The 12,841-nt window shown below is 43.3% G+C and overlaps 1 pseudogene; it reads right to left on the reverse strand.

Annotated features, from left to right (window-relative positions):
- Positions 1-7,513: 7,513 nt before the first annotated feature.
- On the reverse strand, positions 7,514-7,834 carry LOC107524191 (small integral membrane protein 20 pseudogene; annotated as a pseudogene).
- Positions 7,835-12,841: the final 5,007 nt, after the last annotated feature.

Here is a 12,841-nt window from a genome sequence, read left to right on the forward strand (position 1 = left end):
TCAGTAAGGGTTTAAAGAAGGAAGAAGCGACGTGAGTGTTCTTAATAATCATCGCTGAACGGTATTAAGTACCCAGATTGGTTTAGGTGCTTTGTAAATCCAGTTAAACACACACCCTTCGATTTTCCAGAACATAAACTCTGACCGCTACTTCTTTTTCTGACCACCAAGTGCTGCTGATCCTCAGGGTGCTGCCCCAGACACTGTGCCCTCTACAGGGTGCTGGTTTCACGCATTCTCTTGGCTGTTGCCTGTGTGCAGCGACACCCGGATCGCTGTCTCCTACCCTGTGCTGCCTGTCGAACTCCAGGCGTGTTGGATCTTTCCACAGGGTATTAGGCGTGTCTGAGAGTGAACGCACCATCATCCCCGCAGAGCTGCACCTTCATCGGTATCCGTTAGCACCTGCTCAGCCCACCAGGAGCCAGGAAGCATCCTACGCTATTCTCCCTGCTTGCCTGCGTATCAAATTTCTCAAGCCAGTCCCGTTTTACTACTTAAGTATTTTCCTATCCTCCTGCCCTGTATCGGCCCTGGACATCTTACCTGCGCGGTTTCAATCACTTCCTAATTTTTCTTCCTGTCCCCAGTTTTGCCGGCCTCCGCTTTCAGCCACCCTGCCAACAGCATGATGGGACAAAAGGCGCTTCTGGACAGAAACTATCACTTGAGGTCACAGAACTTGGTCTCTGAAAAAAAGTGTGAGGCTAAATAATCCAACTGTATCTCCCGGTTTATTAAATATGTTTTTTAATACATGGTGACATTTGTATTATATAGACAAACGTTTGTAAGGCAGTTTTTGTCTTACAAATGCCTGATATACAAACATCACTTATCTGGACACAGGCTTCTGGTTCAGGTCTTCACCGTTGATTTCCTACTGAGAGCAGGATCTCCAAAGGCGCCGAATCCCGCCCAGGAGCAGCCCTCCAGGGACGACGGTGCCCCCTGGCGACGGCCGCCGGGCGGTGCCCGCTGGGCGCCTCCCTCTGGACTGCAATCGCCGGTGTTTTAGCATCTTCGCCGCTTGCTCTCTCCTCGGCTTCACTTCCATTTCCTTCCGCCCTCCTTGTGCTCAGGGCTCCCCCTGGATCCCAGGCACCTCGCTGCCGCTGCTGCGGGCTGGGAACGGCACAGCCAGAGCGGGCTGAACGGGAGCTGGGGAGTCCCGGGGCAGGCTTAGAGTATTTTTCGGAGTAGGGTAGACAAAACTGCATACCTGTCATCGCTTTCTAATGTTGTTTCTCTTGCCCCTCTGCCCCAGCCTGGCTGTATTTTCTGAAAACACCAGTCATGCCCACCTTTGTGTGTTCCTATAGTTTGGAATATACTTCCCAAGATTTTTGCCTGGCTCTCCCCATAGCTGCGTTGTCCTCTCCCCAGAGGCATCATAGGTGAGTCAGTACCCAACTTAAAATCGCTTCCCATCACACCCCCTTGCTCCGCTTTATCTTTCTTTAAAACCCAAGCCCTGGCTGGTGCGGCTCGGTTGTTTGGGCATTGCCCCTTGCACCCAGAGGTCCCCAGTTCAATTCCCGGGTTGAGGGGCTCCATCTTCAGCAAAGGAGTCATGCAGGAGGCAGCCCATCGATGTTTCTCTCTCCCTTCCTCTCTCACTAAAATCAATAAAAACACACACACATATTTACCTGAAATTAAGTTTTATTTATTTCTTTATTTCTTTATTTATTTATTTATTTATTTATTTATTTATTTATACATTTGTTCATTTGCTTGTTTTCTGCTCCAAGTAAGACTCTCCAGGGCAGGGAATTTTTGTTCCCCATCTTCACTGCTGAAACCCCAAACGCCCAGCATGGCACACAGTAGATATGCAATAAATATGTTATTTTAAGGAATGAACAAATTAATTTGGCCTTCTTAATATTGTGTCTTCTCTCTTTTCTTGGTCAGATTTGTTAGCCTCTCAATATGGTGTAGTGATCAGAACAGACTCGTGAATCTAGATGGACTTCTGGACCCAACACTTACTAGCTTTATGACCATTCCCCATCTCTAATATCGAGGTAACAAAACAATTTTCCTCATAGGATGTGATGATAATTAAATGAGTTAATGCATATAAGCTCTTAGTATGGTGCCTGCATTTTGTTTAAACAGTATAAACCCATGGTTTTATAATTCTGGGGGGTGGGGGGTAACCTGGACACTCACATGCGCAGAGCTTTGATTCCTAATAACCTTATCTTTTTAAATGTACTTTCTAGAGTTATGGAATTATTCACTTTCTAGACTTTAAAATTGGTTCACTAGTGGCCATTTGCTCTAATTTTCTAGCTTCATCTCCTCTGATTGCTAGCCCTGCTCAAATATCTCACTATTTTCCATTTATTGCCCACCATAATAAATAAACAGTTAAGTGTTCCCCGGGTATAGCTGGTGAAGTATCAGGTGCTCGGTTTACAACCTAACAAAACAAAACAAAAACACAGATTCCTAGGGCTTCACTAATGATCAGGATCTTCCTGGGATTGGGACAAGGAACATGTATTTTAAGCAATTTCTTCAGATGCTTCTTGTGTGCTGCAGAGTTTGAGAACTCCCGCAAGAGGTGCGTGGGTATTGGCAGCTGCTGGGCTGTGGCTGAGACGTCAGGTAGGTCCCGTCCCCCTGAGCAAAGCCCTTTCCCTCCCTCCCTCCCTCCCCTCAGAGACTCAGCGTATGTGTACCAGATGGGGCCAGGAGCAGCACCACACCACGCTTCCTAATGTTCGGGCCTTGGTTGGTATTCCTGAAGCCTTTGGGCATTTCTGACTGCTCCCTTAATTTAAAGGAGAAAAAAAATATGGCTTTGTTTGGCTGAAGAGCCCTTTTTAGTTCCAACACTGGTGGACAGATTTATCTTCCAAATCTTTTCAGCATGTATATGTATATCCAATCATCACGTTATATACATTAAAATATATTACAATTTTAGTTGTCAGTTAACCTCAATAAACCCGAGGGGAAAAAATGACCGAGCAGCTTTGCCAATCTGGACAATTTTTCATGAAGAAAACTTCAGGGGATTTCCTGTGTTTGCCATTACCTAGGCATGCATCCAGCGCTTTTCCCCTAAGCTGAGACTGCAGGGCTACCCCCACACGTATTCCTTACCACACGCAACATTCCCCTGCAGTCTTCTTTCCCTTTAGTTCAGACTGTGCTTCATCTGGAAGATTCTCTTCGTGGTTTATCATCTGCAATTGAGGACTTTGTTAACTTTAGCCCCGGTATCATTTTCTGCTCTGTTATTGCTTCTTCAGGGATTTTCAGTGATCGTGGAAAGATGTTTGATCTTCCGTTAACACTGCCATTTTTACCCAGGTAATGGTTTTTAGAAGATAAGTCTCCTAATGGAATAGTTTTATTGCTAGTGATTCATTCTCACCTCAAAGAACTAGTTACTGGCCAGAACAGGGAAGAAATGTTCAGGCTCCACTTTGATAAAGTTTGAGAATTCTGGAAAGAACTGCTGCTGTGTGGACGGCATTGAGAGGCCTCGAGTCAGAAGGCATGGTGCAGACCATCAGCAGGTGGTGAGGATCTTAGACGCTGGTCATTATTGACATCAAATAGTCTTGTTCATAACACCATTATTAAAAATGGCCCTTTTGGTATCTCTTTCTATTTTGCTTATAAGTAGGCTCGGGTTTTTCAGAAGGTGATAAGGTAGCATATACTAAGGCCATGTCTTATTACCCCAGGCTGTCCCAGAAAGAGAGGCCACTGGGCTTCTTTATTTATGGGGACAGTTGGATACTATCAGAAGCAGATGGGCCAGGCATTCAGGGCCAAAGTGCCAGGACATACCTAACCCTCCAATCCTTTAAAATATGAACTGAAAATCTGGTCCCATGTTTGCTTATCAATGTGGCATTGGCCCTCAAATTCAAACTGCTATATTATGCTCAAATTGCTCCATCCATCTAATGTTGAGAGCTGACCAATGACCAAAGAAAGTCTCATTATATAGTGAAATTTTTTAATAGAGCTCTGAGCTCTAAAGTGGGATCTCACAGGTACCCAAAATGGTAACCTAATAATTCTGCTTCTTAGTCACAAACACATTTAATCCAAGATTTTTTCAAAGTCATTTACTTGAGAAATTAGGCCATTCATTATGATTAATTTGGTGAGCAAAGACAGCCAGCTGCTCAAGTGAGGTCCCAAATTTTCTAACAAATTGAATAAACTTGAATAAACACTGATTTGTTTGTTTGTTAATGTGATTATGGAATTAGCAAAATTGCCTGTTCCTCTGCATGAAAAATTAAGATCCAAATTGTTTCATTATGACTTATCTCTGTTACAAGTTAAATGATCTGGAGAATCTATGAATCACAAACTAAACAAAATCATGGTTAAAAATAAAGACCATTTGAGCATAGTTGTGATCTGCATGTGGTCCTCGCTCTTTCTCTCTAATACAAAGCCCACAGACTGCTTAACTGGTGCTGACCTCTGCTAGACATATCTTCTCAAATTGCCTTCCCCCGTTATAGGAATCTGATGTTTCATAGGATAATTTTTCACTAAGACCTTACATTTTATACATTTCCACTATTTGCAATAGCTTTTCAAGTCCAGGAAAATGCTAAAGAGAGTTCAGGTTTATTATCATCTCATCACTTAAAGATTAATTTGCAGAAATGACACCTTTTACTCAGAAGAATATCTGTGTGCAGTTAGGGCAATGGGAACATTTATTTTCTTTCTTTTTTTGTCTTTATTTTATTTTTCAATTACAGTTTACACTTCATATTATTTTGTATTAGTTTCAGGTGTACAGCACAGTGGCTAGACAATCACATACTTTACAAATTGTTTCCCCCGATATTTCCAGTACCCATTTGGCACCATACATAGCCATTACAATGTTATTGACTATATTCTCTATGGTTGACATTCCCGGGACTACTTTGTAGCTACCAATCTGTACTTCTCAATGCCTTCACCTTTTTCAGCCAGTTCCCCAACTCCCCTCCCCTCCAGCTACCGTGAGTCTGTTCTGTGTATCTGTGTGTGTTTCTGCTTTGTTTTGGGAACGCTTATTTTCATGCTGCTCTTATTTCCCTAAACATAAAGGCAAAGTACTAAAAAAGCTTCTCCTCCCTGCCTCGAACTCCCCGCTTGCCTGGCAACAAGGACAGACTTACCTGTTTAGAGATAGTGGGGGCAAAAAATGGGCTCACATGTGGTTCCTTTTTCTGTCTCCTTCAGGTTCTCTCCATTCCTCCCTCAGTTCACTGGTGATCCAGGAAGAGCCAGCAGCGCGTGCCGGGGAGGGCGCCTGGGAGCCCAGGGCAGCGCGTCGGCAGTGCCCGGGCTTCTCTGTCCTCCTGGGAGATGGGTCTCTGTACCCTAATCAAGGGAGCTGTGAAAAAGCTCTAGAGTTGGGGTTGGACAGGAGTATAGGAAGCTCACCTCCAACTCAGCACACCAGGTAATTGCTTGGGATAATTATTTGATATTGTTCTATAAACCTCAATTCCTGTGTCACTTTTTTGGGGTCCCCCCCCAAATTTACTAGAAGGCCAGAAGAGGAATGATTATATTTCTGGAATTGGTGCACCCCCACTCAACACCCCCCCACGCCCAACTCACCAAATCAGCTAGACTGTTACTTGGGGCATTATTATTATAGAAATACATGGGTATTTCTAATTAATGGTGTATTCCTGCCCCTTGATCAGCCTCAGCGCCTGCTGCAGCCTGGCGATTCTGCTGACGCCCTTTACTTCTCAGCCCTGCCTCGCTCCCTGCAAATTTCCTTTGGGACACACTGTCTTCTTTCTCTTGGGTAGTGACCTCTGCCTCTCCTTCACTTGTTTCCTTTAACGCAACTTTCCCAGCCTGCACGATTCCTGTATTTTCCTCCCTCTTATGCACCTAGTTCCCTCGTTTCCCTCTCAGGGCCTTCTCCACGTGTCCCCGCACCGGTGCTTTTCCGACCCGCGTTCACCCAGATTTCTTCACTGCTTCCCTTCCTCTTGGCGGGGTCAGCTGTGTGAGAATAAACAGATGGACCCTAGGCGTCTCTCTCATGCCCATTCGGTCTGGATGGTGGAAGCGCTTTTTATCATTCTCACACCTCACGTCTCACCTCATGCACCTCACATCGCATCTGCTGGCACCTCTCACATCACACAATCTCACGTCGCATTTGCTGACACGACACACATTCTGCCAGTGATTGAGGAGAGCCAGCACTCTGTTCTCTCAGGATTAAAACCTGATAGAGCATTTCATACCACAGTTCAGTTTTGCAAATACAGCATAAATTCCATGAGCACAGGCAGGAAAGAGAAGCATACAGGGGTGGGTAAATGTAGGGTTGTAATACAAGCAAATAATACAAGAATTAATAAATAATAATACAAGAATAAACTCTGTTTCCCATACTCACAACAGTAAGCCTACTTTTGCCCACCCCTGTATTTTTATCTAAAGTAAGCCAGTGCTATTTCCCAAGGAATTTTCAAGGCTTATAAACCTCCAGAATCATCAGCAAGATTGACTGCAACATATTGGTCATTAAGAAATGTCTCCATCAGATAGTTAGTGGCAGAGCTGGGACTAGAATCCTGAGTGATCTTTCTGGATCTCCACATTGTCTCCTAGGGAAAGAGGTTGAATGGAAATATAAATAAAAGAGACACTTATTTTGATTTTTTGAAACTCCAAGACTCAACTCCAAGTGGGGCAAACCCAACAGTCAAATGCACGTTCCCTGCCCTATAAGATTAGGTTTTTGTATCTTACGCAACGTATCCCAGTTTTAGCATTAATCATATGAGTTTTTCACATGTCTCTTCCTCTGGACAGTATATGAATATCTTAAAAATAAGAATTGTGTTTTATTCACCTCTGTGACCCCAATAGAAGGGCCTGCCACATAATAGGCCCTCAACAGTATTTACTGGGTAAACATTTAGATCAAAATTTCCTTCCTAAAATTATTTCAAGACAGAAAAATTTAGAGAGCTAACATTACATTGTATTTTTAATTAATATCACTACAGATTTATTTATTTTCCAACATGCAGCAGTCTTCTATGAGATAGTTCAGCTGAACTTTTTATTCTTAGTGCCATGAACCTTGTCCTTAAAGAGTTTCATCAGCTTTAATTTTTCAAAAAGCCCTATGAGGCTGCTCTGCAAGATGGTTTTTCACTGAAATTTCCTGTTTAGAAGATGACAAAACAGAGTAGGATCTTCCCAACTCCTCCCGGTTGTTTGCATTTATATCACAGCTCGGCTGGGTAAGTAGTAGAGACTGAATAATACGCAGATCTCCAAATACCGCTGGGTGAGGCAGCTTCGTTTTGGCAAAGTAAACCGAGTCACGGGACTCTTCCTAATGGAGTGCTGTGTTCCAGGGTTCCTCGGATACTTAAGAAGGGACATACTAATCTTGCGCACAGCGCCCTCACTTATGGCACCCTTGCCTAGCAAGGTGACTGCGCCTGCCGCAGAACAGGGAGCATGACGCTGTCTAACGTCATCATCAGGGCTGGTGGCAGCCTTCTCCTTTCCTGCCGAATGCATCGGCCACACCTTTAACCCTGGTGGCTGCACAACTTCTTGAACAATACCAGCTAGATTTACGGCCTGTTCCTTCCGATAGTTCTCCAGCCGCCTTAGGGGCCGAAGCAGATGGGGTAGAAGACGGCGCCAGTCAGGGAGAGGCACCTGCAAAAATGAGCGTGGTCCTCAGGCCCCGGGACAAGGCGCCACCAGGAGGGCCCGTCACCGGCTCGGAGCCCGCACACTGGGAATCCCGGCCTGCAGGGCTGTGACACCCTCTTTTACACCCTTGGGACCTCATATTTTGGGGCTTCTGCTTCACACTTCCGAGGGTTTCATTTGTGCCTCGTCTGCTGCCAGCACTTGTGCGGCTCTTGTTAGACTCAAGTGGTCGAGAGGAAACCGAGGCAACGTTTCACGGCTGTGAAATAAATGGCAGAACTCATCCAAAGCCCATCTTCAGATTCCAAGTCAGAGACACTTGTGCAATAGGACTCCAGATCCAAAAAGATGCGTGGTTCCCCAGATGTGCCCTTTCTTGTCAGCCTCAGCTTGTCATTCCTCCCTCCTGCCTCCTGCTAAGTCCCGTCCCTTGCAGCCCTCCCGGCTGACGCAGGGCCCGCCGCGCTCTGCCTGGGTTGTTATGGGGACACATGGAAACGTCACAGTCCTCTTCTCTCCCTTCGCCCTTTGTGACGCAGGCACTCCTTGTCCTTGGATTTTTCATTTAAGTAAAAACTGAGCTACAGAATTACAGCACCCACTCCTGGGCTCTTTTAGCGAGGAGCCCTCGGGCAAGTTAACACTAACCTGATCCGCTCCTGGGGAGCGACTGTGAGGAGAGAGGAACCGCGGCCATTTGTCACAGTCTGCATCGTTAGATGGTGACGCAAGACAGACACACCGTCTGCGCATCGCCTCACAGCTCCTGGGATGTAAAATGGGTGGGAAATGAATTACGCTTTGAAAAGATTATTTTCCTTGCTTGTTTTCTAGAGTTTCCTTGACCCTGAAAATTTGGAAAATCCGTCAATGTTGAGAAGGGAAATATAAAAGGAGGTGAGCATCGTTTACATCAGAAATCATCTGCTGGTCTTTGCTGCTAAGCAAAACCTGTTAGTCTGATTGAATGGGGACAGCTCAGTCAAAATGGGGTGAATATTGCTGAAATAAAACATGCATCTATTCTATTTTCCTTGGGTCTAAAGCAGGTTCTGACATTATCTCTGCTCAGAAGGCTGGCGTTTAATGGCCCTGTATTTGCATAATGACCATCCTTTTGTAGCCTTTTGCTGTCCCAGCTAATTGCTTTAAAATAATTCTGCTAAATCTGTGGGGGTTTACCACATTCTAATAGAAGCAAAATCCTCAGTCCCAGCCAAATCCACAACACTTGTATAAAATTTGAGAACATCCAAAATTCATGTGATTTGCCTGGTGGCATCTATGAGGCTCAGTCAGAAAGAAGGTAATAACACAGGAAGAGAACACAGTCATCAAAAAAGTATCCTGGTTCCTATGTCCTCTGCACATGTCTGGGATGAGCTTTAAACAAAGCCTTGTTTCCTCTCATGCTAGAGGCATCTTCCTATCAATAGAAGCTCAGATTCTGGGTGCCAGACGGTTCTCGGACTCTGCCAGGTAACCCTGACAGCTGTCCCAGGATGCTGGGAAGAAGGGTCCTGACAACTACATGCAATAAAATTCAACTTCCAGACTTAATCGTGGTCTTCTCCACATATAGATTTGCCCTGTCCTGCAGTAGAGTGTGCATGGGGTCCTCAGGCCCCATAAAATGGGTTGGTGCTCCTACTCTGTGACTGGTAGCTTGACCAGTTAGGGGGAGCTGGAGATTGTCCCAGAAACCAACAAAAAGTCATCCTGTTAAGACGGAAAGCACAAGGACTGGACTCAGTAGATCTGAATTCTTCTGATTAATAATTCAGATGCCCAGCGTGGTGGTTTTTAAATTCTTTGATCACCATGTTGTGAGGAAGCCCAAGTCACATGCAGAGGTCACATATAGGTGTTCCAGCCAACAGCCCAGCTAAGGTCTCAAACAAAATCTAGGATCAACAAACCACCAGACATGTGAGAGGATGATCCTTCAATGTAGTCTAGTTCCCAGTCTTCAATCTTCCAGCCAAGGTTCCAGCCATTATGAAGCAGAGATGAGCCATCCCCTCCGCATTATCTGAAGTCCTGACCCACAGAAACTGTGAGCTATCACTGATTATTGTTGTTTTTAGGCACTAAATTTGGGATTTTTTGTTACTGCATGTGGTCTTGAATACTGTTAACACTAGAAAAGAAAATTAATAAATTAGTAATCTAATTAACATATCACTCTTGTGAACTTGAATAACATGAGTGTATCACACACACACACACAACATTTTTTAATTCACAAATTAGAGGACACAGAATTTTAATTCCCTAAGCCACAAAGAGTTAAAAGTTAACATAAAATTTGGACTTTAATTTGTTTAGTTAGGGTCAGCTTGTCTCTTTCTTTCTTTTTAAAAGCTTATCATTTCTATCATGTTATTCCATTACATTAAAAATAAAGATTTAAAAATATTCCATATAAAATGAAAGAATAAAAATACTACAAAATATGAGAGTTGTGGTTTTTCTGTCATAAATAAGGAACTAAAGCCCAGCTGGGCGTGGCTCAGTGGTTGAGTGTTGACCTAGGATCCAGGCGATCAGGGTTTGATTCCCGGTCAGGGCACATGCCCGGGTTGCAGGTTCGATCCCCAGTTGGGGCATGCAGGAGACAGCCAAGCAATGACTCTCTCATCATTGATGTTTCTATCTCTCTCTCTCCCTCTCCTTTCCTTTCTCTGAAATCAATAAATATATATTTTTTTAATTTTTTAATAAAACAAAAAATAAGGAACTAAAGGCAAAGCTACTATACCTGGCAAGAGTTAAAAGTCCTCTAGAATACCATCTCATATGGGGGAAGTGTTGCACTAAATATAGAACATTTGAATGTGTGCAAAGCCAAATGGTGAGTAAGAAAAAGGAAATAACAAGCTGTGGACCAGGTGTCAGCCTCCCCAAATAGAAAAGTTTGTGTGAATATAGGGAACCCTGGAATTGTGCTATCAGTGGTTTGAGGACAAAGAGACTGCATAACAATTATCTTTATCTGTAAAGAATCTCTAATTATCATCAGGCAATTGAGGTATAGTACCAAGAAATAAATATCTAGCATAGACTTTTTGTTTATAATTAACACTAGAGGGTATAAATATGGTTTCTAAGGTTCTAAGGTTATCCACAGTGCTTGGTTCTTGGCTAGCTATCCTAACAATTTCTTGATATAACACTTTTTAAAAAAAATATATCTTTATTGATTTCAGAGAGAGAAAGGGAGAGGGAGAGATAGAAGCATCAATGATGAGAGAGTTGTCATTGATCCGCTGCCTCCCGCCCGCCCCCTGACCGGGGATAGGCCTGCAACCCAGGCATGTGCCCCGGCCGGGAATCAAACCACGATCTCCTGGATCCTAGGTCGGTGCTCAACCACTGAGCCACGCCGGCCAGGCTATAACGCTTTCTTTTTCCTTTTAGATTACATGGTATGGATCATTTTCCAGGTGGAGTGCATCTAAAAGTGAAGAGGCAGTTAGGGACAAGCCTCTGTGCCCTGGCTTTGGTGTGTGGCCACAGGGTAGCACAAGACAAGGAAGTTGGGGGGAGCATCAGGGTTCGGGAGGGTGAGGCAGCTAAGAACTTGCCGAGTTCACATGTCTGTGGGACACATAAGTGATGATGTCCAGGGTTAAAGCTCAGGGACAAATTTTGGTTGGAAAGTAGTGGATCTAAGCTTACATTTAAAAATAATTATAACTGACAAATGTGTGTTTGTGAGAAGCATCCAATTCCAAGTTCCTATGTAGGAAACCTAAATTTATGTTATAACATAGCTATAATAGGCACATGAGTGTTTGTGTAAAGTAGCAACTTCCAAGCTCCTGTATACAAGAACATAGGAATTATTACATTATCACTGCAGCAATAATCATTTATTTTACAAATTGTACCTTAGTTGCAGTGACTCATTTTCTGATTAATTCAACATGCAGCATAAAAATTTAACTGCCAGGCAGATAGTCTCAGTGTTTTAAACATTAAACTTAACGAGGAGTTTTGAATCTCCCCAAACTACAATTCGTTTTAGACTAACAAACATTTCCTAGATTTTAATTAACTTTCCTTGAGTCTACAATTCTGTTTTTTATCATTGAGTAACAGCTTTCTAAAAAGAATAGCACAGGCTTAGGTTCCATTTATTATATAAGGATATTTCAAAAATTTACTTCACCTCATTCTGGATTTTTTTTCCTGTTGTACAGCTATTTCTTTGTTGTCTTATTAATTCTTCTAGTCATTGAACACAGTTAATTTTTAAACCCATAATTATGCACTCAAACAACTCAGGAGAAAAGGCACTTTCCCTGTGATTGTCTATAATTGTTAGCCCAGCATTCCATGGAAGCATGGGAAATGAAAGTAGGACTAGAGCCAAGTTCCCCATTTCTGATGGAAACAGCCTGCTGTGCCCAAACCAGCCCTCCTTTAACAAACAATTCCACCTGACTGGTGATGGTTGAATAAAGAAAAATGAGCTTAAAAAGGAGAGTCAGAAGGAGCATCAGGTGTTGGAGGAGAACCAGAAGGATGTTCTGTCCTGAAAGTCAAGGCAAGAATCTCTCTTGTTTGGGCTGAACGAGAAAGTGTCCTGACAAGCCATTTTGTAAGAAAAAAATCTTGCAATGAAGCAAAGTGGAGGAGAAACATGCAGCAGCTACTTCTACAGCTATTAATCTTGGTTTGCTAAAAAATAGCAAAGGCCAAAATTACTCAATATACAGACCCATCGATCATGAGGAAAATTGCTGGAACACGGCGCTCTCAAACATACACAACCCTCTTTTCCACGGGCCTCTTACAAATAGTTCGCCAAGGAACTCATTATTTTAAAAGATGAGTTTATAAACCAGACTAGAATATATATACAAGAAAAAAGAAAGAACAAGACATATTATCTTGTAATGTTGCTCAGAGCAGACAAATACACCCATCACATTAAAAAGCAAGCAGTTAATGAACCAACCCCCTCTGTATAACAAGAGCACAGGGCAGAGCGATGCAAGATCACAAGGACACCGTGACGATAATAACTTGAAAAAGTGAAAAACAGACCTAAAGCCGGGGTACAAATGAAATCCGTATTGGAAGCAGCAGGAAGAGGAGACACTGCTAAAAATGCAGGAATACTGAGAACAAGACTGAG

This window comes from Miniopterus natalensis, chromosome 7, assembly GCF_054644295.1.
Source record: "Miniopterus natalensis isolate mMinNat1 chromosome 7, mMinNat1.hap1, whole genome shotgun sequence".
Taxonomy (NCBI): domain Eukaryota; kingdom Metazoa; phylum Chordata; class Mammalia; order Chiroptera; family Miniopteridae; genus Miniopterus; species Miniopterus natalensis.